Consider the following 22,398-nt stretch of genomic DNA (forward strand, 5'->3'; position numbering starts at 1 on the left):
GATCAGGGGTGTTCGAGATCACGGAGCCAACGAAAGCGAGCCCAGCTGAATCTCCTTGTGGGCCACCAACTCATCATGGGCTGAGCCAAAAGAAAATAAGGGTATGTTTGGTACCCCGGAGCAGCACCGCCTGGCCCATCTCATGCAGATTTCACGTGTTTGATGTCCTAGACTGCACCTGGAGCCAGGCCGAACAGATGCAAAGATTCCCTTCGGGCCAGGCTGACCATGAATGCGGTTGAGTTTCATTTCCATCGAGCCTTGTGAAACGAGTTCCACGGAGGGAAATCCATAGCGTCGAAGTGTAATAAGATCGTTGTAGATCATATTACCCAAATTTCAGTCGAATACCACATCCATACAACGATAATATCAAAGTACAAATAGTACGGAATTGCATAATTTATTACATTGCCGCATTGGCGGAATCACAAGTAGCATTCATTCAGAACAGCTTGAAGATAAGATCGCCAAACTCGAGCGTAGGCACGAACCCCTTATCCGTCAAACTCCTCGGAACTATACTCCTCAGCAGAACCTGTGTGCCAAAATTTATCAGTACGATTTGTACTGACCACTCCCAACCCTATGAGCATTGCTTTGTGGAAATTGGATGTAAGTTGGATATAGTCAAAAGAAACCTATAAGGCTGGGATTTCCTATGTATTTTAGCATATCAAGTAAATAACAGTATAGCCAAGTTTCAACACCATTCCCACACCTTTTCCACCCATTCCCATTCCAGAGCCAGGTTTCGATCCTGGGATCGACATACCACCATCTCCACACCATCATCATACCATACCATACCATACCATCACTCAGTCGACAGGCCAACTCCCTCTCAGCACTGTCTCAAAGCCCGTAGCCCCTGGCTACGACCGAACACTCACTCCCAGGGGGAGAAGAGAAGGACTCATCTCTCTATCTAGTTTAAGCGAAACCCAGGAAAGATCCATAGCCGACGGGTCGGCACATGTATCGATCGATCAACCATACACTCTGCAGAGGTTTTACATAACTACAAGATCCGCCTTCCTCGCTGACCGTCGTCAACTAGGCTGATTTCGGCCGCTTACTAGCCTAGGATAATGCCACTCTACCATTCAGCCCTGGTTCACCCCAAGTCAAGTCTGGGGTGGCTGAAACTGTGAGTCATGAGCCGGGTCCACAAGGTCTCCATGAAGTCTCGGAAGGGTGTGGGGGGAATCCTCCGCGCCCCGTACCTCCTTACACTGTCCGCTATCATCCTAGCAGTAGTGGCAATATCCTACCAAGTAGTCTAGTCGTCCCGCACCATATAGGGCGAGTGGTACGTAAGGCTTCTCGGTGAATCTGAGTACTAGTAAGTCCTTAGGGGTGACCAAGCCAGAATGTCTCCATCAGGGTTTCCATTTACCGTGCCACCACAGCACCTCCATCCCGGGCTCTACCCGTCACAGGTTCACACCCAGGTCCACCTCATATATCATTTTACCCACCACAGGTATCCATTCCAGGGGTGCCCAGGTAGCACCCCATGGCAAGACTTGCCCCAGGCTCATCATATACTCCAACTTGGTCGACACAACCCTCACCCTCCACACACCAAGTTACACACGCAGCACTCTCCCCATAGTCCAAGTAACACCAGTTTCCACCACGCACGTAGTATAAGCGTAGTAAAGTATAAGTAATAAAATATATAGCAGCAAGCGTGTGTCTAGCCTAATAGCAGGGTGTGCAGGGGTAAGGTTGCGTCAAGGTAAAGGCTTTCGAGCAAGCATACTACCATGCAAGTCCTAGCATAATATAATCGCAGCAGTAAAGTAAAGCGATAGCAGTTCTATATAAGCCATGCGTAATAGGTGCTACGAGATTGGGTGGGATGTGGCACCTTCAGTGTAGTCGTCTTCGTTCTCCTCACGGTACTCACGGTCCTCGTCCATCCGGTTCTCCTCCGAGTCTGCAAACGACCGCATTATAGTCGCGTTAGCGACATCTATAGAATAGCATAAAGAAGCAATAAAAAATCAAAAGAACCAAATGCACTCAAACATGGGTCCATTGCGTAGAGCTTGATTTTAGATGAATTTTGGTCCTAGTTTCGTGTTTTTCCGAGGTTGTATGAATTAGTTATGAATTTCCGAAGATTAAATCTATTTCTAAAAATGGGAAAAGGCTGAATTAATCCTGGGCTGACACGTGTCATGCTGTGGTTGGTCCACGTGGCTTGCTGATGTCAGCATGACGTTGTCATCATGGTTCTGAGCTGACAGGTGGGCCCAGCTGACGTCAGCATGACGTCATCAACGTCGTCCACACCGACAGGTGGGGTCAAAGACTATTGGGTCACTGACAGGTGGGGTCCGGTCAAAGTCAACATTAGTCAATGACAAGTCAATGGTCAACGGTCAACGGTCAACAATCACGGTCACTGACATGTGGGCCTGGTCCTGCTGACGCCAGCAGCTGATGTCAGCGTGACATCAGCATGACGTCACCTCGGCTGTGCTGGCTTCTAACATGTGGGTCCCATGTGATGTCATCATAACGTTAGCATCTGACGTGTGGGTCCAGGGTGTCCGTGTCACTGACAGGTGGGGCCAGGTCAATGGTCAATATGGGATGGGTCCGAACTGGGCCAGTTGGTCTTCGGGTTGGGCCGGTCTGGGCCGGGCCGGGCTAGACACGTGGCACGCTATGACGCTGCCACGTCATGGCTGTGGGCTCTTACTGGGCCTCGTGTTCAGGCTGTAGGCATGGGCTCGGCTCACGGTGGACCCAAGTTCACGGTCCATGGTCCGTAGACTGGTCTACAGTGGACCGAGTCCATTGTCTGTTCCTCTCGGCTTGGCTCATATGCACCGAGTTCACGCAGGGTTGTCAGCGAGAGGGGGAATGTTTCCCCTGTCTTTCCCCCACGGTGGTGCTCCTGCCGGCGGCGAGCTTCGCTGATGAGCCTCTGTGGCAAGGCTGGTGCCCAACTGGGAAGGGAAAAAGCTACCCTAGGCCATGACGATCATGGCCCTAGGGCCCTAGGGGTGGCCGGGTTCTTCCAAGGCGTTGGCCACGGCGCCTGGCGGCTCGACGGTGCCCGCCGGTGGCGAGGTCATGCACGCCGGCCCTCCAGTACCAGGCTAGGCAAACGATGGCTCTGGTGGTCCTATGGGTGCATGATGAAGGCGTCTAGGGCTCAAGCGAGGCTTCAGACTCCTCGGTGGCCGTTAGGGGCTCCCGTGGCCATGGCGACGCGGTGTCGATGGTGATGCGCACGCTGGTGCACTATGGGCTTCGGTGGGGCGATCACGGTGTGTTACTGATGTGTGCGAGGGTGCGGGCGTTCCAAGTGGCTAAGGCAAGGTACTGGCCTACGCGCTCTAGGCGTGGAGCGCCATGGCCGACGGTGAGGTTCGGTAGTAGAGAGAGACCGGAAGAGGGGAAAAAGTTCACCGTGGGTGGCGTGGAAGACTAGATGGCGATGCCGTGTCGATGCGAGGCCATGCAGCTCCGGTGTGGCCGTGTAGTGCCGTGCCGAGCCACGTCGGTGACGAAGCGCCGGCGTCATCTTTGGCTCTGACGACCTCCCCCTCCGCGGCGGCTTCGGCGCTTTCTTCCTCTCCTTCCTTCCCCTTCTCCCTCCTCTCTCTTGGTTCTGGTGTGCAGCGTATGGCCACCAAATGGCGGCGGGTGATGGACGATCGCTAGGGCTCTAGGGCTGGGGCTCTTATAGCCGGTGCTCCAAGCTCCATGGCGGATGGCTGAGGATCGTGCCGAGCGCATCGAGCAGCTTCGCGGGGTGTGGGTGGTTGGCATGGCGTTGGCGTGGGCGCTGCACCAAGGGGGGGCAAGGCCATGGCCCGGGCGTGACCCCCTGGCCCGCCCTGCCATTGCTGTCGGGGCTCTATCGCGTGGTGGTCGTGCATGGCGTGGAGAAGAGGAATAGTAGGGCTGACTTGTGGGGTCCAGCGGCAGCGGCTGCAAGCGGAGGCAGGGAGACGTGCGGGTGTGGGCGTCGTGCGGCTGACACGTAGGGTCCAGCGGCAGCGACAGCGAGCGAAGGCGGGGCTAGGCACGTGGGCGGCTGTGGTAGCCTGGGCCTGCTTGCTGGGCCTGCATGCGCGCGTTGGGCTGGCTGGGCCGAGCAGCTGGGCTGTGAGGCCTTCTTCTCCCTTTCTTCTTTTCTTTTTTTTGTTTTTCATTTCTTTTTCATTGTTTAAATTCAAATTTGGTTTAGATTTCGAATTTAAAACTGAGGTAACTTGTTCATTGGAGTTTAGGGAATTTTGTTTAGTAATAAACTTTATAGAATTGTTAGTCATAACATAAAGCAATGAGAATCCAAATCACAATTTAAGTTAATCATGTATGCAACATCTATTTAATAGAAATTATTAATCATAATCAACATATGACATGCTATGCTTATGTATTTACTTAGGTTGGGTTACTTCTAATGCAACTCCTGGTTGGGTTACTTTATATGACACTCATCATCACATGGAGGTTTTGAGAAAAAATTTTTGTAGTTGGTATTTTTGGTGTGTGGATTGTTGGGTTGTTACAGTCCTACCCCCTTAACAGAATCTTGTCCCTGAGATTAAAGCATAACGTACTCTTCGAAGAGGTAAGGATATCGTAGCCGGAGGTCACACTCTTTCTCCCATGTTGCTTCTCTCTCGGTATGATTACTCCATTGGACCTTGCACATAGGAATAGTCTTGCTTTGGGTCTCTTTGGTATCTCTGCCCAAAATTCTGATAGGATGTTCTCTATACTCAAGTGTATCTTGAATGTCAAGTGTACCAGTTGGGACTGCTTCATCAGGTACTCTTAAACATTTACATAGCTGGGATACATGAAATACGGGATGTACACCCGTCAATTCCTCAGGTAACTCAAGTTTGTAGGCGAGCTTTCCAATTCTCTTGCAAATCTTGTATGGGCCAACAAATCTAGGGGCAAGCTTTCCTTTCACATGGAATCTGACCGTTCCACATAGCGGGGATACCTTGAGATAAACGAAGTCCCCCACATTGAACTCAAGTTCTCTTCTCCTTTTGTCAGTATAGCTCTTGTATCGGCTTTAAGCAATTCTTAAATTCTCCTTCACTTGAGCAACTCCTTCTTCGGCATCTTGAATCTTGGCGGAGTTAGAGAACGATCTTTCTCCCAGTTGGGACCACATCAAAGGTGTCTTACAAGGTCTGCCATATAGAGCTTTAAATGGCGACATCTTGATACTGGCTTGGTAGTTGTTGTTGTAAGAGAACTCTGCATAGGGTAGGCATTTCTCCCAATCAGAGCCGTAATTCAATACACTTGCGCGAAGCATGTCTTCTAAGATCTGATTTACTCGTTCAGTCTGTCCATCTATCTGTGGATGATAAGCAGTACTGAAGTCAAGTTTTGTTCCAATGGACCTATGTAGGGCTTCCCAAAATCGAGACACAAACTGAGGGCCACGATCGGATACAATACTAGAGGGAGCTCCATGCAATCTGAGAATATGTTCAATGTATAGATCTGCTAGTTTTTCGGCATTGGTCTTGGTCTTAACTAGTATAAAGTGAGCCACTTTGGTCAAGCGATCAACAATCACCCAGATGGAGTCATTGCCTTTCTGTGAACGAGGCAATCCAATTATGAAATCCATGGATATGCTCTCCCATTTCCATTCAGGAACATCAAGAGGCTTTAGCAATCCTATAGGCCTTTGATGTTCAGCCTTGACTCTGTTGCAGGTGTCACAACGTGCCACATGTCCTATAATGTCTGTCTTCATGCCTTTCTACCAAAAGTGTTTCTTCAAGTCTTGATACATCTTTGAATTCCCAGGGTGTATACAATACTTAGAATCATGGGCTTCTAACAAAATTTCCTCTCGTAAGGCTGGATCAGAAGGTACATAGATTCTATCCTTGAACCAAATGGTTCCTTGTTCATCTTCATGGTGGTTGGTCTTGTAGCCTAGTTTCATCAGACCACGGAGATATTCGATCTCTTCACAATTTTTCTGAGCTTGATAGATGTGATCTGTGAGATCATACTATATGCGGAGCTCATTCAACAAGCCATGCGGTAGTATCTCTAGTTGGAAATCATCAATCTCTCCCTTGAGCTCAGGTGGTACTGATTCAGTGATCAAGGTGTGACAGTAATTCCTGCGACTAAGAGCATCTGCGACTACATTAGCTTTTCCCGGATGATAGTGAATTTCTAGGTCATAGTCCTTGATCAACTCAAGCCATCGGTGTTGCCTCATATTCAAATCTTCTTGAGTGAAAAAGTACTTCAAGCTCTTGTGGTTGGTGTAGATATCACACTTGTTGCCTATCAAGTAGTGCCTCCAGATCTTCAAGGCATGCACCACTACTGCTAACTCAAGATCATGAGTAGGGTATCAGTTCTTGTGTTCTTTCAACTATCGAGAAGCATAAGCTATTACTTTTCCATCTTGCATCAATACACAGCCAAGTCCTTGACGGGATGCATCACAATAGACCACAAAATCTTTGCTGATGTTAGGCAATGCTAGCACAGGAGTTGTGGTAAGCTTCTATTTCAATTCCTGGAAGCTTTGTTCGCACTCGGGCGTCCATTCAAACTCCTTGGTCTTCTTTAGAAGATTGGTCATTGGATGGGCTATCTTGGAGAAGTTTTTGATGAATCGATGATAATATCCAGCCAATCCCAAGAAACTTCTGACTTCTGTCACATTATGGGGTTGATCCCACTCTTTTATAGCTTCAATCTTGGCTAGGTCAACTATGACACCTTCAGCTGATAGTACATGGCCTAGGAAGGCAACTTCCTGTAGCCAAAACTCACATTTGCTGAACTTTGCATAGAGCTGATGTTGGGCTAATTTCTCGAGCACAGTTCTCATATAATGTTCATGTTCTTCAGCGGTGGATGAATGGACAAGGATGTCGTCGATGAATACCACCACGAACTTATCCAGTTCTTCCATGAAAACCTTATTCATCATGTTCATGAAGTATGCGGGAGCATTCGTGAGTCCAAATGATACCACAGTGAACTCAAACTATCCATACCTAGTCACGAAGGCTGTTTTCGGGATGTCACTCTCTCGAATCTTTATCTGGTGATAGCCGGATCTGAGATCAATCTTAGAGAAGTACTTGGCACCTTGAAGCTAATCAAGCAGATCATCAATTCTTGGTAGGGGGTACTTGTTCTTGATGGTAACTGCGTTCAAGTTCCGGTAATCAATGCACATTCTCATTGAACCATCCTTCTTCTTGACAAACAGAATGGGGGATCCCCAGGGTGAGGCACTGGGTCTGATATATCCCTTTGAGATGAGCTCATCAAGCTATTTCTTGAGCTTAGCCAGTTCATCAACTGACATGTGATAGGGTCTCTTGGCAATGGGTCCTGTTCCTGGCAACAGATCAATGATGAACTCTACATCACGATCTGATGGCATACCTGGTAATTCTTTAGGGAATACATCGGGATAGTCTCTGACTACTGGCACATCATGAACTGTCTTCTCCTCTTTTTGTGATTCTGAACTTGCTTTAAGGGCACATAGGATAGAGGTGGACTTTCTGGACTGGGGTTCACATCTAATGACTTTGCTTGATGGGTGGGTCACTTGGATATATCTAGGTGAACATGATATGATACCTTGGTGAATGGTTAACCAATCCATACCTAAGATGACATCTAGGTTTGTGGAAGGTAATAGGGTTAGGTTGGCTTTGAAGATAAGACCCTCAATGGTAAGACTCACTCCCTTGCAGATGTGGGTGCATTTTAGGTCTCCTAATGGTGAGCTGGTGATGATAGGCTTTTCACATGGGGTTACAGATAGGTCATGTTCTTGTGCAAACTTGGATGATATGTAAGAACAAGTTGCTCTAGAGTCAAATAGAACTGATGTAGTGTTGCCATTAACTAAAAACATACCGTACACCACGTTAGGAGCAGCTTGTGCTTCCTCGGCGTCCAGATGGTTGAGACGTCCACAAGTAGCAGATCCCTTGAACTGAGACTTCTGAGCAGCTGAGTTCTGAGGGCACTCAGCGGCTTTGTGACCTGGTTGGCCACAAGCAAAGCAGGTGAAAGGTGTACCGCCTGTAGGGGTTGACGCGGGTGCCTTCCAGTTTCCAGTGCTTGGTACAGAGTGGTTCTATGCTGGGCGTTCATTCGCTGTGCGGGGACGGTTGAAACGGTCCTAACTGTTGCGGTCCTGAGCATAACAGTCCCGGGTGTAACGATCCTGAGCAGGGCAGGAGTATTTAGCGGTGTAGCCTCCACTTCCCCTACTCGATCTAGGGTTGTCATCCTTATTGTGACGAGAGCGTTCCCTAGATGGTGCATCTCTATGGAACCTCTTGTGATCACGGCCACGGAAGGACTCCTCAGGCTTACGCTTCCTCTCCCTGTACTCTTCTCCAGCTTTAGCACGATCTTTCTCGATCTAGATGCAGCGATCCACCAGAGCACACAATGTGTTGCTCTCAATACCGCCAAACTTTAGCTTGATATGCGGGTTGAGTCCCTTGCGGTAATAGTATAGCTTCTCCTTCTCAGAGTTCACAACATAAGAAGGTGCATAGCACAGAAGGTTGGTGAAACGAGTAGTGTACTCAGTCACCCTGTCCTTTCCCATCTTGATGTTGCGGAACTCCTCGGCTTTGGCCTCCATGATACTCTTGGGAATGTGATACTCAGTGAATGCTTCAGCGAACTCATCCCATGAGATGTGGGCAGGGTCCTCATGGGAATCACTGAAACTATCCCACCAGGCGCATGCTGCACCCGTGAGCTAGTGTGTGGCAGCTCTGACACACTCATCATCAGTGAAAGTAGTGAGGTCAAGCTTCTTCTCCATTTCCTTGAGCCAGTCATCGGCTACAAGCGGGTCAAGGTCGGTGCCATCATAGGTAGGTCACCTCAGCTTCAGAAATCCCTCTAGCTTCCTTTGGAAGTCGTTCTGCTGACCTCCCTGGTGACGGTTTGCTCCTTCAACAAGAGCTGCAAGAAGCTGGGTCTGTTATGCCATCACTTCTGTTAGGTTCGGTGGTGGTGGTGGTGGAATGTTCTCCTCAAGCGGCGGAGTATTCTCCAGGTGGAAGGGTATCCCTCCACGTCCACGGCCATGGCCACGACCATGGTTGTTGCCACCACGTCCCCCATTAGGTTCAACTGGTTCAGGGGTGGGCGCACATCCTCGATTCATTAGGCAATTAGAATGGCAGTTCAGCATCTGCAATCACGGATCATCGAGAGTTTAGTGCTTGTGACATAAGTGCTTATAATTCAATATGATTACATGATTTTGACGATTTAAAGAAAAACATTTATACTATCCAACACTCATTACAAAAGAAGCAATAAGATTCATAAAGATGCAATAAGATTCGGAACATTCATTACATGGTTTTTATTACATAGCATCATCTCCAGTAGCTACACTTAAAGACGTGCGAGAATCGTACTACGCATAATGTCTCATAATACATCTCATAAGGGGTACATCATGGGGTACATCTTATGGAAGCTACTGACATGACTCATGACCACGCAGGGTCATTCTACTCTAGCTCGTATACCGCAGCTGGGATACGACTGTTCTCGATCTCGATCTCCTCATCAGACTTGTGAAGTCGGGACACGTACTTTAAGGCCTCGGCGAGCTCCTTAGTAGGCTTGGCTCTAGGTAGGGTAGGGCATGTGTCTAGGTTGAGGCAAGTTGGGGCTAACTCAAACTCCTCTATCCTAGGCTTCATCTTGCTACGAATCTCCTTGGGTAGCCGATCCCACATACCCTTCATCTCCCTGAGGCGCTTCCTGTTAGACTTCTACCAAGCCTGCCATGTCCTCTCACACTTGTCCTATAGGTACTTGGTCTGCCTGAGTGCCTCAATTAGGTGACCCAGGTTGCGAACGGCCTTCTTCCTGGACTCCTCTAGCTCCTGAGTCAGGGTCTTGTTCCGAGATTGGATCTTCAGCATATCAATCCCTTTGGATCTCTCTCTGTCTCCTCTACGCTTGAACTCGGCCTTCTTGTCATCCAACTCTCTCTGCAACTCCAAGACCTTGCTGTCAAGGTAGCAGTTCCTATTGCCTAGGTCAGCTGCTTTGTCCTATAAGTCAGCGACCTTGGCTCTATGGTCCTCCTCACGATGGTTGAGCTCATCCTGCAGCTTGGCAACTATCTCCAGTAGACTAGCTCGCTCCTATGCTCCCTACGAGTCTCGCTCCTGGTACTCCCACCGGAGGGCCTGGTCCTAACGTCTCCTCTGCTCCAGCTAGGTCACATACCTATCCTGCTCCAGTAGGTGAATAGCTGAGACGCGAAGGCATCTATCCTCCTCGGCAAGGATAACTCTGCCTGCTGCAAAACTCAGCTCACTGGGGGTAAGGCTGAGGTCGAGGGCCTGGGGAAGTAGACGGAACTCTATCGTCTTTAGGTGCTCGTAGTGATCCCTCATCACTCTGCGAAGCACCTTGTGTGAGATGGCCTGCAGTCCCTCCTCGACTGTGTCCTCTATAGTCATCTCGGTGAAAGCTGGGACAGAAGGTAAGGTAGTGCTAGCTGGAAACTCCATTGAGGTGATAATCGGTCCTTCGATTCCTCCTTCCTTAGCTGGCTTCCCGGTGCAGGTGACCTTGACAAGCTTGTCGGGGACACCTAACATGATGAGAACTCGGCAGAGGGTCTGTGCAAAACCCTCGAGCTCACGTAGGTCAAAGGTAAGCTTGGCGTGGTCTAGGTGTAGCGGTCCTAGTGGCGGCCAGTCGACGTTTGTTGCCATCTGCATGTTTCAAGGGGACAGGTGTTAGCAGGTCAATAAATAGATAAGCCTTGCATAAAAGTAAATGCAGGGTCGGTATATAACCAAAAGAAGGGTTGTCCACGTCCTATTCTATCGTCCTTTTCTTAGGGTTTCGTCCTATGGTCAAGTATGGCTCTGATACTAGCTGAAACGACCTCGATTTCCACGAAGGGAAATCCACAGCGTCGAAGTGTAATAAGACCATTGTAGATCATATTACCCAAATTCTAGTCGAATACCACATCCATACAACGATAATATCAGAGTACAAATAGTGCGGAATTACATAATTTATTACATCACCGCATTGGCGGAATCACAAGTAGCATTCATTTAGAACAGCTTGAAGATAAGATCGCCAAACTCGAGCGTAGGCACGAACCCCTTATCCGCCAAACTCCTCGGAACTATACTCCTCAGCAGAACCTGTGTGCCAAAATTTATCAGTACAATTTGTACTAGCCACTCCCAACCCTATGAGCATTGCTTTGTGGAAATTGGATGTAAGTTGGATATAGTCAAAAGAAACCTATAAGGCTGGGGTTTCCTATGTATTTTAGCATATCAAGTAAATAACAGTATAGCCAAGTTTCAACACCATTCCCACACCTTTTCCACCCATTCCCATTCCAGAGCCAGGTTTCGATCCTAGGATTGACATACCACCATCTCCACACCATCATCATATCATACCATACCATCACTCAGTCGATAGGCCAACTCCCTCTCAGCACTGTCTCAAAGCCCGTAGCCCCTGGCTACGACCGAACACTCACTCCCAGGGGGAGAAGAGAAGGACTCATCTCTCTATCTAGTTTAAGCGAAACCCAGGAAAGGTCCATAGCCGATGGGTCGGCACATGTATCGATCGATCAACCATACACTCTGCAGAGGTTTTACATAACCACAAGATCTGCCTTCCTCGCTGACCATCGTCAACTAGGCTGATTCCGGCCGCTTGCTAGCCTAGGATAATGCCACTCTACCATTCAGCCCTGGTTCACCCCAAGTCAAGTCCGGGGTGGCTGAAACTGTGAGTCATGAGCTGGGTCCACAAGGTCTCCATGAAGTCTTGGAAGGGTGTGGGGGAAATCCTCTGCGCCCCGTACCTCCTTATACTGTCCGCTATCATCCTAGCAGTAGTGGCAATATCCTACCAAGTAGTCCAGCCGTCCCACACCATATAGGGTGAGTGGTACGTAAGGCTTCTCGGTGAATCTAAGTACTAGTAAGTCTTTAGGGGTGACCAAGCCAGAATGTCTCCATCAGGGTTTCCATTTACCATGCCACCACAGCACATCCATCCCGGGCTCCACCCGTCACAAGTTCACACCCAGGTCCACCTCATATACCATTTTACCCACCACAGGTATCCATTCCAGGGGTGCCCAGGTAGCACCCCATGGCAAGACTTACCCTAGGCTCGTCGTATACTCCAACTTGGTCGACACAACCCTCACCCTCCACACACCCAAGTCACACATGCAACACTCTCCCTATAGTCCAGGTAACACCAGTTTCCACCACGCACGTAGTATAAGCGTAGTAGAGTATAAGTAATGAAATATATAGTAGCAAGCGTGTGTATAGCCTAATAGCAGGGTGTGCAGGGGTAAGGTTGCGTCAAGGTAAAGGCTTTCGAGCAAGCATACTACCATGCAAGTCCTAGCATAATATAATCGCAGCAGTAAAGTAAAGCAATAGCAGTTCTATATAAGCCATGCGTAATAGGTGCTACGAGATTGGGTGGGATGTGGCACCTTCAGTGTAGTCGTCTTCGTTCTCCTCACGGTACTCACGGTCCTCGTCCATCCGGTTCTCCTCCGAGTCTGCAAACGACCGCATTATAGTCGCGTTAGCGACATCTATAGAATAGCATAAAGAAGCAATAAAAAATCAAAAGAACCAAATGCACTCAAACATGGGTCCATTGCGTAGAGCTTGATTTTAGATGAATTTTGGTCCTGGTTTCGTGTTTTTCCTAGGTCGTATGAATTAGTTATGAATTTCTGAAGATTAAATCTATTTCTGAAAATAGAAAAAGGCTGAATTAATCCTGGGCTGACATGTGTCATGCTATGGTTGGTCCACGTGGCTTGCTGATGTCAGCATGACGTTGTCATCATGGTTCCGAGCTGACAGGTAGGCCCAGCTGACGTCAATATGACGTCATCAACGTCATCCACACCGACAGGTGGGGTCAAAGACTATTGGGTCACTGACAGGTGGGTCCGGTCAAAGTCAACGTCAGTCACAACAAGTCAATGGTCAATAGTCAACGGTCACTGACATGTGGGCCTGGTCTGCTGATTTCAGCATGACGTCACCTCGGCTGTGCTGGCTTCTAACATGTGGGTCCCACGTGACGTCATCATAACGTCAGCATCTGACGTGTGGGTCTAGGGTGTCCGTGTCACTGACAAGTGGGGCCAGGTCAATGGTCAGTGTTGACCAGTCAACGATCAATACGGGCTGGGTCCGAACTGGGCCGGTTGGTCTTTGGGTTGGGCCGGTCTAGGCCGGGCCAGGCCAAACACGTGGCACGCTGTGACGCTGCCACGTCATGGCCGTGGGCTCTTACTGGGCCTCGTGTTTAGGCTGTAGGCGTGGGCTCGGCTCTCGGTGGACCCAACTTCACGGTCCATGGACCGCAGACTGGTCTACGGTGGACCGAGTCCATTGTCTATTCCTCTTGGCTCGGCTCATATGCACCGAGTTCACGCAGGGTTGTCAGCGAGAGGGGGAATGTTTCCCCTGTCTTTCCCCCGTGGCGGCGCTCCTGCTGGTGGCGAGCTTCGCTGATGAGCCTCCGTGGCGAGGATGGTGCCCAACTGGGAAGGGAAAAAGCTACCCTAGGCCACGACGATCATGGTCCTAGGGCCCTAGGGGTGGCCGGGTTCTTCCAAGGTGTTGGCCACGGCACCTGGTGGCTCGGCGGTGCCCGCCAGTGGCGAGGTCACGCACGCCGGCCCTCCAGTAACCAGGCTAGGCAAACGATGGCTCCGGTGGTCCCGTGGGTGCATGACGAAGGCGTCCAAGGCTCAAGCGAGGCTTCAGACTCCCCAGTGGCCGTTAGGGGCTCTCACGGCCATGGCGACGTGGTGTCGACGGTGATGCGCACGCTGGTGCACTATGGGCTTCGGTGGGGCGGTCACGGTGTGTTACTGACGTGTGCGAGGGTACGGGCGTTCCAAGTGGCTGAGGCAAGGTACTGGCCTATGCGCTCCAGGCGTGGAGCGCCATGGCCGACGGTGAGGTTCGGCGGCAGAGGGAGATCGGAAGAGGGAAAAAAGTTCACCGTGGGTGGCGTGGAAGACTGGATGGCGATGCCGTGTCGATGCGAGGCCGTGCAGCTCTGGTGTGGCCGTGTAGTGCCGTGCCGAGCCGCATCGGTGACGAAGCGCCGGCGTCGTCTTCGGCTCCGACGACCTCCCCCTCCGTGGCGGCTTCGGCGCTTTCTTCCTCTCCTTCCTCCCCCTTCTCCCTCCTCTCTCTTGGTTCCGGTGCGCAGCATATGGCCACCAAATGGCGGCGGGTGATGGACGATCGCTAGGGCTCTAGGGCTGGGGCTCTTATAGCCGGTGCTCCGAGCTCCACGGCGGACGGCTGAGGATCGCGCCGAGCGCATCGAGCGGCTTCGCGGGGCGTGGGTGGTTGGCATGGCATTGGCATGGGCACTGCGCCAAGGGGGGGCAAGGCCATGGCCCGGGCATGACCCCCTGGCCCGCCCTGCCATTGCTGTCGGGGCTCTGTCGCGCGGTGGTCGTGCACGGCGTGGAGAAGAGGAATAGTAGGGCTGACTTGCAGGGTCCAGCGGCAGCGGCTGCAAGCGGAGGCAGGGAGACGCGCGGGCGTGGGCGTCGTGCAGCTGACACGCGAGGTCCAGCGGCAGCGGCAGCGAGCGAAGGCGGGGCTGGGCGCGCGGGCGGCTGCGGTAGCCTGGGCCTGCTTGTTGGGCCTGCGTGCGCGCGCTGGGCTGGCTGGGCCGAGCGGCTGGGCTGCGAGGCCTTCTTCTCCCTTTCTTCTTTTCTTTTTTTTTGTTTTTCATTTCCTTTCCATTGTTTAAATTCAAATTTGGTTTAGATTTCGAATTTGAAACTGAGGTAACTTGTTCATTGGAGTTTAGGGAATTTTGTTTAGTAATAAACTTTATTGAATTGTTAGTCATAACATAAAGCAATGAGAATCCAAATCACAATTTAAGTTAATCATGTATGCAACATCTATTTAATAGAAATTATTAATCATAATCAATATATGACATGCTATGCTTATGTATTGACTTAGGTTGGGTTACTTCTAATGCAACTCCTGGTTGGGTTACTTTACATGACACTCATCATCACATGGAGGTTTTGAGAAAAAAAAAATTGTAGTTGATATTTTTGATGTGTAGATTTTTTTTTGGTTGTTACACGCTCGCACGATGGCGCCCGCGCGCGCATGTGGCCGATTTTTGCCTCTCCGCATGCAACTTTGTTGCTGCATCCTGTGAACCAAACAAAATCTCTGTGTGGCCTGGTTCTATTTAAACGGATCGACATCCTAGGCCACACCACGACAAAATTCGCAACAAGATTTCAACGAAGTCAAGGATCCACAGACTAAACTCCCCTATCTGAGTGGTCTCATATAGACAACGCATCCCTTTCCTTTTGCAATGATAATACTTGACGATGCAACAAAAACAATAGCCATTCCAGCAAACTGAAAAGCATAGTGCAACAAGCCCAAGACCATACAGAAATTGCAACAAATAAAAAAATATTGCTGCAGCAGGCCTACAAATTCCAGAAAATTGGCAGCGCAACGGTGCAAGTAGTATGCAATACACATGTAACCGAAATGATCTCGCGCTAGACAAGTAGATATCCCTAGCTATTCCAATCAACAAGCAACCAATTTCATCCACCGCAACAGATCAAATCCTAAGTACAGAGGAAGAGAGAAAAATGGATGCTATGAAATCAGATCGGACCCTCCAAACATGATTTTTTTTTTCAAGTAATCCTCCATGCTCCGACTCTATAAAGGTGGCCAGGGCGGTAACTTACAGTTACAGGCGGTGTCGATGTTTGAAGTCCTGTGATAAGGAAGCGCGTTGTTTCGCGTCGTATGATTGCAATTTTCTCCCGCTGTCGCCGCCGTGCCGATCCTCATCCTCCTGCTGCCGCACCCCGTGGCGCCATTCTCCTTCACATACAACTTCACCTAACCCTCGGACACGCCGCCGCCCGGGATTGCCTTCCAGGGGGACGCCTTCTACAACAAGGCGATCCGCCTCACCCGCGACGAGCGCCTCGGCCCCATCACCAGCAGCACCGGCCGCGCCTTCTACTCCCGCGCCGTCCCGCTCGCCGACCCCGTCTCCCGCCGCCCGGCCTCCTTCGTCACCGCCTTCGCCTTCTCCATCGTCGCCCCCGACCCGGCCTCCGCCTCGGGCGACGGGCTCGCCTTCTTCCTCTCCCCGTTCCCCTCCGCCCTCCCCGAATCCTCCGCGGGGGTACTCCTCGGCCTCTTCAATTCCTCCTCGGTCCGCGCCGGCATGCTCGTCGCCGTGTACCGGGGGTTCCTGAAGGAGCTGGGCTTGGAGGTTGCTATCAAGAGGGTGTCCAAGGGCTCGACGCAGGGGCGCAAGCAGTACGCCGCCGAGGTGCGCATCATCAGCCAGCTGCACCACCGGCACCTGGTCCGCCTCGTCGGTTGGTGCCACGAGCACCGGGGCGACTTCCTGCTGGTGTACGAGCTCATGCCCAACGGCAGCGTCGACCACCACCTCTACGGCAAGGGCGTGCTCCTCACCTGGCCGATGCGGCACGACATTGCGCTGGGCCTCGCGTCGGCGATGCTCTACCTCCACGAGGAGTGTCTGCAGTGCATCGTCCACCGGGATATCAAGCCGAGCAATGTCATGCTGGACTCCACCTTCAGCGCGAAGCTCGGGGACTTTGGCCTTGCCAAGCTCGTGGAACACTGGGCTACTTGGCGCCAGAGTGCGTGATGACAGGCAAGGCGAGCCGGGAGTCAGACGTGTACAGCTTTGGTGTCGTGGCGTTGGAGATCGCGTGCGGCCGACGGCCGGCAGAGCTCAACGAGGAGCCAAGCAAGGCGAGATTGGTGCCGTGGGTGTGGGAGCTGTATGGCAAGAACGCCCTCCTTGAAGCAGCAGACTGGAGGCTGAAGGGGCAATTCGATGAGAAGCAGATGGAGCGCCTGATGATTGTGGGTTTGTGGTGTGCTCACCCTGACTATGCGCATAGGCCAAGCATCAGGCAGGCCCTGAACGTGCTTAAATTCGAGGCGTCATTGCCGGCGCTGCGGCCGAAGATGCCGGTGCCGACGTACTTTCCCTTGCCTGATCTGGTTGCTTTGATTTCTGTTGCGGGAACCTCGAGCACCACCGAGGATCCAGGTGTTAGTGATCATGGGTCTTCAGGTAAAGTTTCATCAGTCAGGGATAGGCTGCTGGAGCCATGAGCTGAAACCATAAAAACATTGCTGACCCCAACAGGAAAATGTTATTGTTGTGCTGCATTGTGTTTTTTACTTTATACACGAGGCAGTGATTATGTGATTTTGAGATTCAGTTGTATAGCATGGAAATGTGTTGATTGTTGATTCATAGGTAAGGGTGGCAAAAATAAGTTCTCCTGTGTTACTAACAAGTTTGCCATCATATGCAGTTTTGGTTCTGTTACGAGATTCACGTGCTAAGGTCGGAAATGCTGATGATAACCTGCTAGGGCTCCTTTCGAACATAAATAGGGGTACAGAAATGCCATATAACACACGTATGTTTTAGCATAAAAAAACACATGAATTTTTTTTTATGGCCCTATCAGCACGGCCACAGCTCTACTCAGGGTCTCAGGCAAGCGACGGCACCATTGTCTTCGTCGTCCCCGATTTCGCCGAGTCCTCCTTCACAGCCACCTCTGTGCAGTACTGCAGCAGGACTCTCTGACATCCTCTCCATGCGTCCGAGGCGTCGAGGCGGATGTCGCTGTCGTGCCGGGATCCACTCCCACCGGCTCCTCTTCGACCCAGGTACGTGTACGTCAGACAAGAACTCATCCCCGAAGAGAAGTCCGCTGCCTACGCGGGCGCCGAAGAGGAGGTGTTCGGTGGCGGCGTGGTTGTCGCGTTCGAGTCCGCAGACCCAGACGCCGGCCATGGCAGTGGCGGCGGCGGCGACGGATCTATGATTTATCTTTTCTTAGAAAAAAAAAATATGATCTGTGATCTGTGGATGTTGAAGGCTGAAAGTAGAAGAAGGGTGGAGGCTATTGGATCTTAATCCTATATTGCAAAAAAAATTCATGGGATGAAACTGCAGAAAACACATGGTTGCGTAGTAGACAGACTTGCATAGGGATATTATTATTATCAGAATTTTATAGAAATGCAGTTGTAAAATAGAGGAATGGAAAATATACAAATTTTGAAGAAAAATTGTAGAAATCCTAAGGGTTTTTAACCGTGACGAAGTTTATTTTTTCACTAGTTGATGAAACATGAACAATGTCGTTTAAATTCAAATTATCTATTTGAATATTTATCAATTGTATAAACTATTAACATTTTTGTTTGAATTTATATGTTGGGTCAAATAGGTAGAATACAAAGAGAATGTGAGAAAAGAGAGAATGGAAAGAGCATGTTTGGTGGAGCTCCAGCAGCTCCAAATCTACGAGATCCATCGTAGCACCACCGTGGATGTATAGCTTTGGCTCTGACATGGACTCGCATGTATCGTAAGAAAATATCCAAGGAGCAAATTGGGGATAAAATTCTTCCACGAGACACTGCATGGAGAGCAGCCGCAGTGGGGCGATGCTCGCCGGTCGCTCCCTTGTGGAGGAGCCGCGCACAGCATCTGCAACCGCCGGCGAGGGCGCAAGGCAACATCTAAGCGGTGGGCCGGGCACGCGACCATCGGCGAGGGCGCGAGGTCGTGGAGCTAGGCGCACGGTCGGCAGCCAAGACAGGAGCGTGGACGATGGCCCGACACTCTCGACAGAAAAGAAGCGAGAAAGAGAAAGAACAACGAACCGTTTTTTGAGGCGTATAACCAGTGACTCGTGGATAATTTTCTCTAACTTCACCTGTCGAGTTCATAAACCCGGGGTCCTTCGGGGACCGACTTTCACGCCCGGGCTCGGCCTAGGAAAACAACGTGTAGTTCATGGGCCGGCCCAAGAGTCTAAAACACAACGGGTCGGAAGGGCAGTCCGATCGCCGACCGGAAGGTCTACCCAAAAGAACGAGCGCCCGCTCGTCAACTTCTTTGGTCCACCTCTCCGACCGGAGCACTCGCTTCAGGCACCAGCTGCCTCTAAGCGGTCTCTCCAATCGGAAGGCCTGACCCAAAACGCTGCTTCCTACTCCGTCCCCGCGACTCCGACCCTACGACCGGGGCTCGTGGGAACCCTGCTCACCGCTCTTCTCCGACCGGCGCACTCAGAGCCGACTGGAGCCATCTGACCAGGGGCGTCCCATTCGATAGGAACCAGAAGACGTGCGGAGAAAGACAAGGCAAGGCTCACAAGTCAAAACCACTGTACCAGGGACCATACCCTGCACAAAACAATACTCTGCAGCCACCATCTCCCCCTACAATATTGTAGGGGCCACTAAAACTCCCATATGGTAAGCCCTCTGCGTGTCTCTGGACATCGATCGCGGTATAGGTACCATGATTTGCTGTACCGGGTGAACATAGCGCGGCTCCTCACATACCACTAGGCATCAAATAGTATTTGCAGGTACCGACATCCATCCTTCCTGAAGAAGATAGCACGACCTCCCGTACGCATCCAACATTCTACAACGACATCAACAGTGTTAGGGGTGCCTACCATTATCCAGTCTTCATCAGCGTGGGCAACAAGGCTTAGAAGCATCTGTACTCTCTCCCTCTCACCTGTAAAGACATCCCCTTCATCTATAAAAGGGGATACGCTCCCTCCAACGGAGGGGGGTCGACTTCTTCAAGCTCAGACTCACTAGATCGATAGCTCACAACCCCTCAAGCACACGCTTGGACTTCTAGCTCATAGTGGAGTTCCGGTCGCCCTCGGCCCTTCCGGTCGGACCCGACCGGGCCTCTTGAACACCCCTCTTTTCTCCTTCTTGTTTGTAACCCCACTACAGACTTTGAGCACCTGGGCTCAGGAATAAAGTCACCGACCGACCCCGTCTGGACGTAGGGCACGTTGCCTGAACCAGTATAAATCCTGTGTCATTGAGTGCTAGGCCACCTCCGATCACAACGTACAGCAAAACTACAAATATTCACTAGTTGGTCACTTTCTGCACCGACAGTTGGCGCCGTCTGTGGGGAAGACGTTGTACGTTCAACACTTTTTGGTCATCGGATGGCCCACCTTTCCGCTAACCTCGCCATGACGGGCTCGGGCGATACGATTCGCTTCGGCTCATTGGAGTTTCCTGCGCTCTCGCCCGCCAGGATACGGGTTTCACTCGTCTTCGAGCCATCCCAGGCCTTCCGCTTCGGAAGCCTAGACTTCGTCGCCGACCGGCTCGGCATACTCCACCTCCACGAGAAGACTCGTGACCCGGCACTCATTGGAGGGACGTCCTCCACCGACTCCGGGACGCGCAACTTCAACGGCGTGACGTCTGCGCTTTATTTCGAGCAAACTCTCTGCTCAAACCCCGCTGTGAGTAATATACATGCTGTTATTTATTTACTATGCTCTATCTTCCACCAAATACCCAGCGGGTTACCGTTGTCCCCGTCGCAGCCGCCATACGGCCAGTTCTCCTATGGCCTCGTGTCTTCCGCGGACGCATACGCCTAGGGACTCTAAAAGGTGCTGGCACCGCACCCTCTCACGTCTGAGTTCATGGGGATGGTGAGCTATGCTCCCACCTGTTTCCTTGACATCATGGATGACGACGTTGGGAGTGACGGCTTCAGCATCGGCGATGTGGTGCCTAGCCACCGTCGGTCTCGGGAGTACGCTATGGCGGACGCCCCAGAACAGCCGCTAAGGGTAACGGAGTCCTTTCGGACCCACGCGCCGCTGGGCCCTCACGTGAAGACCCCCGAGATCACACGTGAGCACAGGGAGGATCTACGACGATAGTGCCCGCATTAGCCATTAACTGCACCAGCGCGCTCGGCGCACCACACTACGCCTCGTGTGCATCGACTGGCGAACGGCGCTTGGGGTCGCGCCCGTCAGCCCCAGCGCAATGCCCTAATTCGGGGGGACCGACCCCCCACAGTTTGCTCAGGCCAGTCAGAACATTGCCATCACGGTAATGCTCCTACGCAGCCTGTCCGAGCCGAACGACCCTTGCGAACAGACGATCCACCAGAACCTCCGGGCACTGGTGGAGACCACCGCCGTTCAACAAGCGGAGTGCTCCATATCGTGACGCCAACTCGTGACCTCGCTCCTCGTCTAGGGAACGGGGACGCAGCAGATGGGGCACTACACCCCGTCACCGCCACAACCACCGAGTGCAGCACAGGAAGCCGCAACCGCACCTCGTCTTGACTTGATGACCGCCCCGTGCCAACCGCCTATCTATGCGTGGCTCAGGCCAAACTAAGACGCACGTAGTGTCGACCGAAGTCCCAGCCCTGACCGCCTGGGACCACGGACCTTTGTCCAACCGCTCCAGCAAGCACCGTTCCTACCATGCTTCAACGGAGGCCGCGACAAAGGTAAGGCCAAGCGTCAGGATCAAGACGAGGGCACCTCCACGCAGAGGGGAAAAAGAACAGAAAGGATCGCCGCCAATCGGCTAACTTCACGTCGGTCACCGCGGCCGATCACGTGGGCATGTAGCCCCAGCAAGACCCTCTGGGCCACTTCCATGATCTCATGGAGAGCCCGTGCACCAACCACGACTACCCCATCAAACACCTCTACAAGGACTGCCAGCTCCTCAAGCGTCTGCTGAGGTAACCGGTAGGCCAAAGGAAGAAAAAGGTGAGGAGGCAGTGACCGAAGAAGGGGGCGCAACGGGCAAGGATCCAGACGACTGAAGCATGAAGTGATCCGATCGGAAGCCTACCGACTGAAGGACAACAACGACGATGCTCTCTCCGAGGACCTTGGAATAGCTATGTCATTTTCTTCTTTTCCTAAGTTTCGGTCTTACCTTTACTTAGCGAATGCTCCTATAAGAGCACCTCGACCCGAACACTTTTTGGCTCGGGGCGCTTGGGGGCTCCACTAGGGGGCTCTACTACCCCTCTATTTTTGTTTTTACCTTAAGTACTCTTTTACTTTCATATGGAGAAACTCCTTCCTACCCAAACAAAAGGGCAGTTCGTTCCTTTGATTTACCTTACGTAACTTTGCTTTAGAACATTCCGACTGATCGCACCCCGCCTTTTCCTACGGCTACGATCGACCGAGCCTCGCGGGCCACACCCTGGGCTCGCAAAGTTGCAGCCCATGGAACAAACAGGCAGGTACGAGAGAGAAAGAAATTTAAAACAAAATTATGCTAAGGGAGAACTAAGGAACGAAAGGGAACAAGCTTCCCCGAATGGAGCAACTCCATCATAAAAACAAAAACCGATTGCAGTCATTAAAACACACATGAACGTGTTACACAGGGG

The 22,398-nt window shown here is 51.4% G+C and overlaps 1 pseudogene; it reads left to right on the top strand.

Annotated features, from left to right (window-relative positions):
• Positions 1-15,879: 15,879 nt before the first annotated feature.
• On the top strand, positions 15,880-18,883 carry LOC136459153 (L-type lectin-domain containing receptor kinase IX.1-like; annotated as a pseudogene).
• The last annotated feature ends 3,515 nt before the right edge of the window (positions 18,884-22,398 follow it).

This window comes from Miscanthus floridulus, chromosome 6, assembly GCF_019320115.1.
Source record: "Miscanthus floridulus cultivar M001 chromosome 6, ASM1932011v1, whole genome shotgun sequence".
Lineage (NCBI taxonomy): Eukaryota > Viridiplantae > Streptophyta > Magnoliopsida > Poales > Poaceae > Miscanthus > Miscanthus floridulus.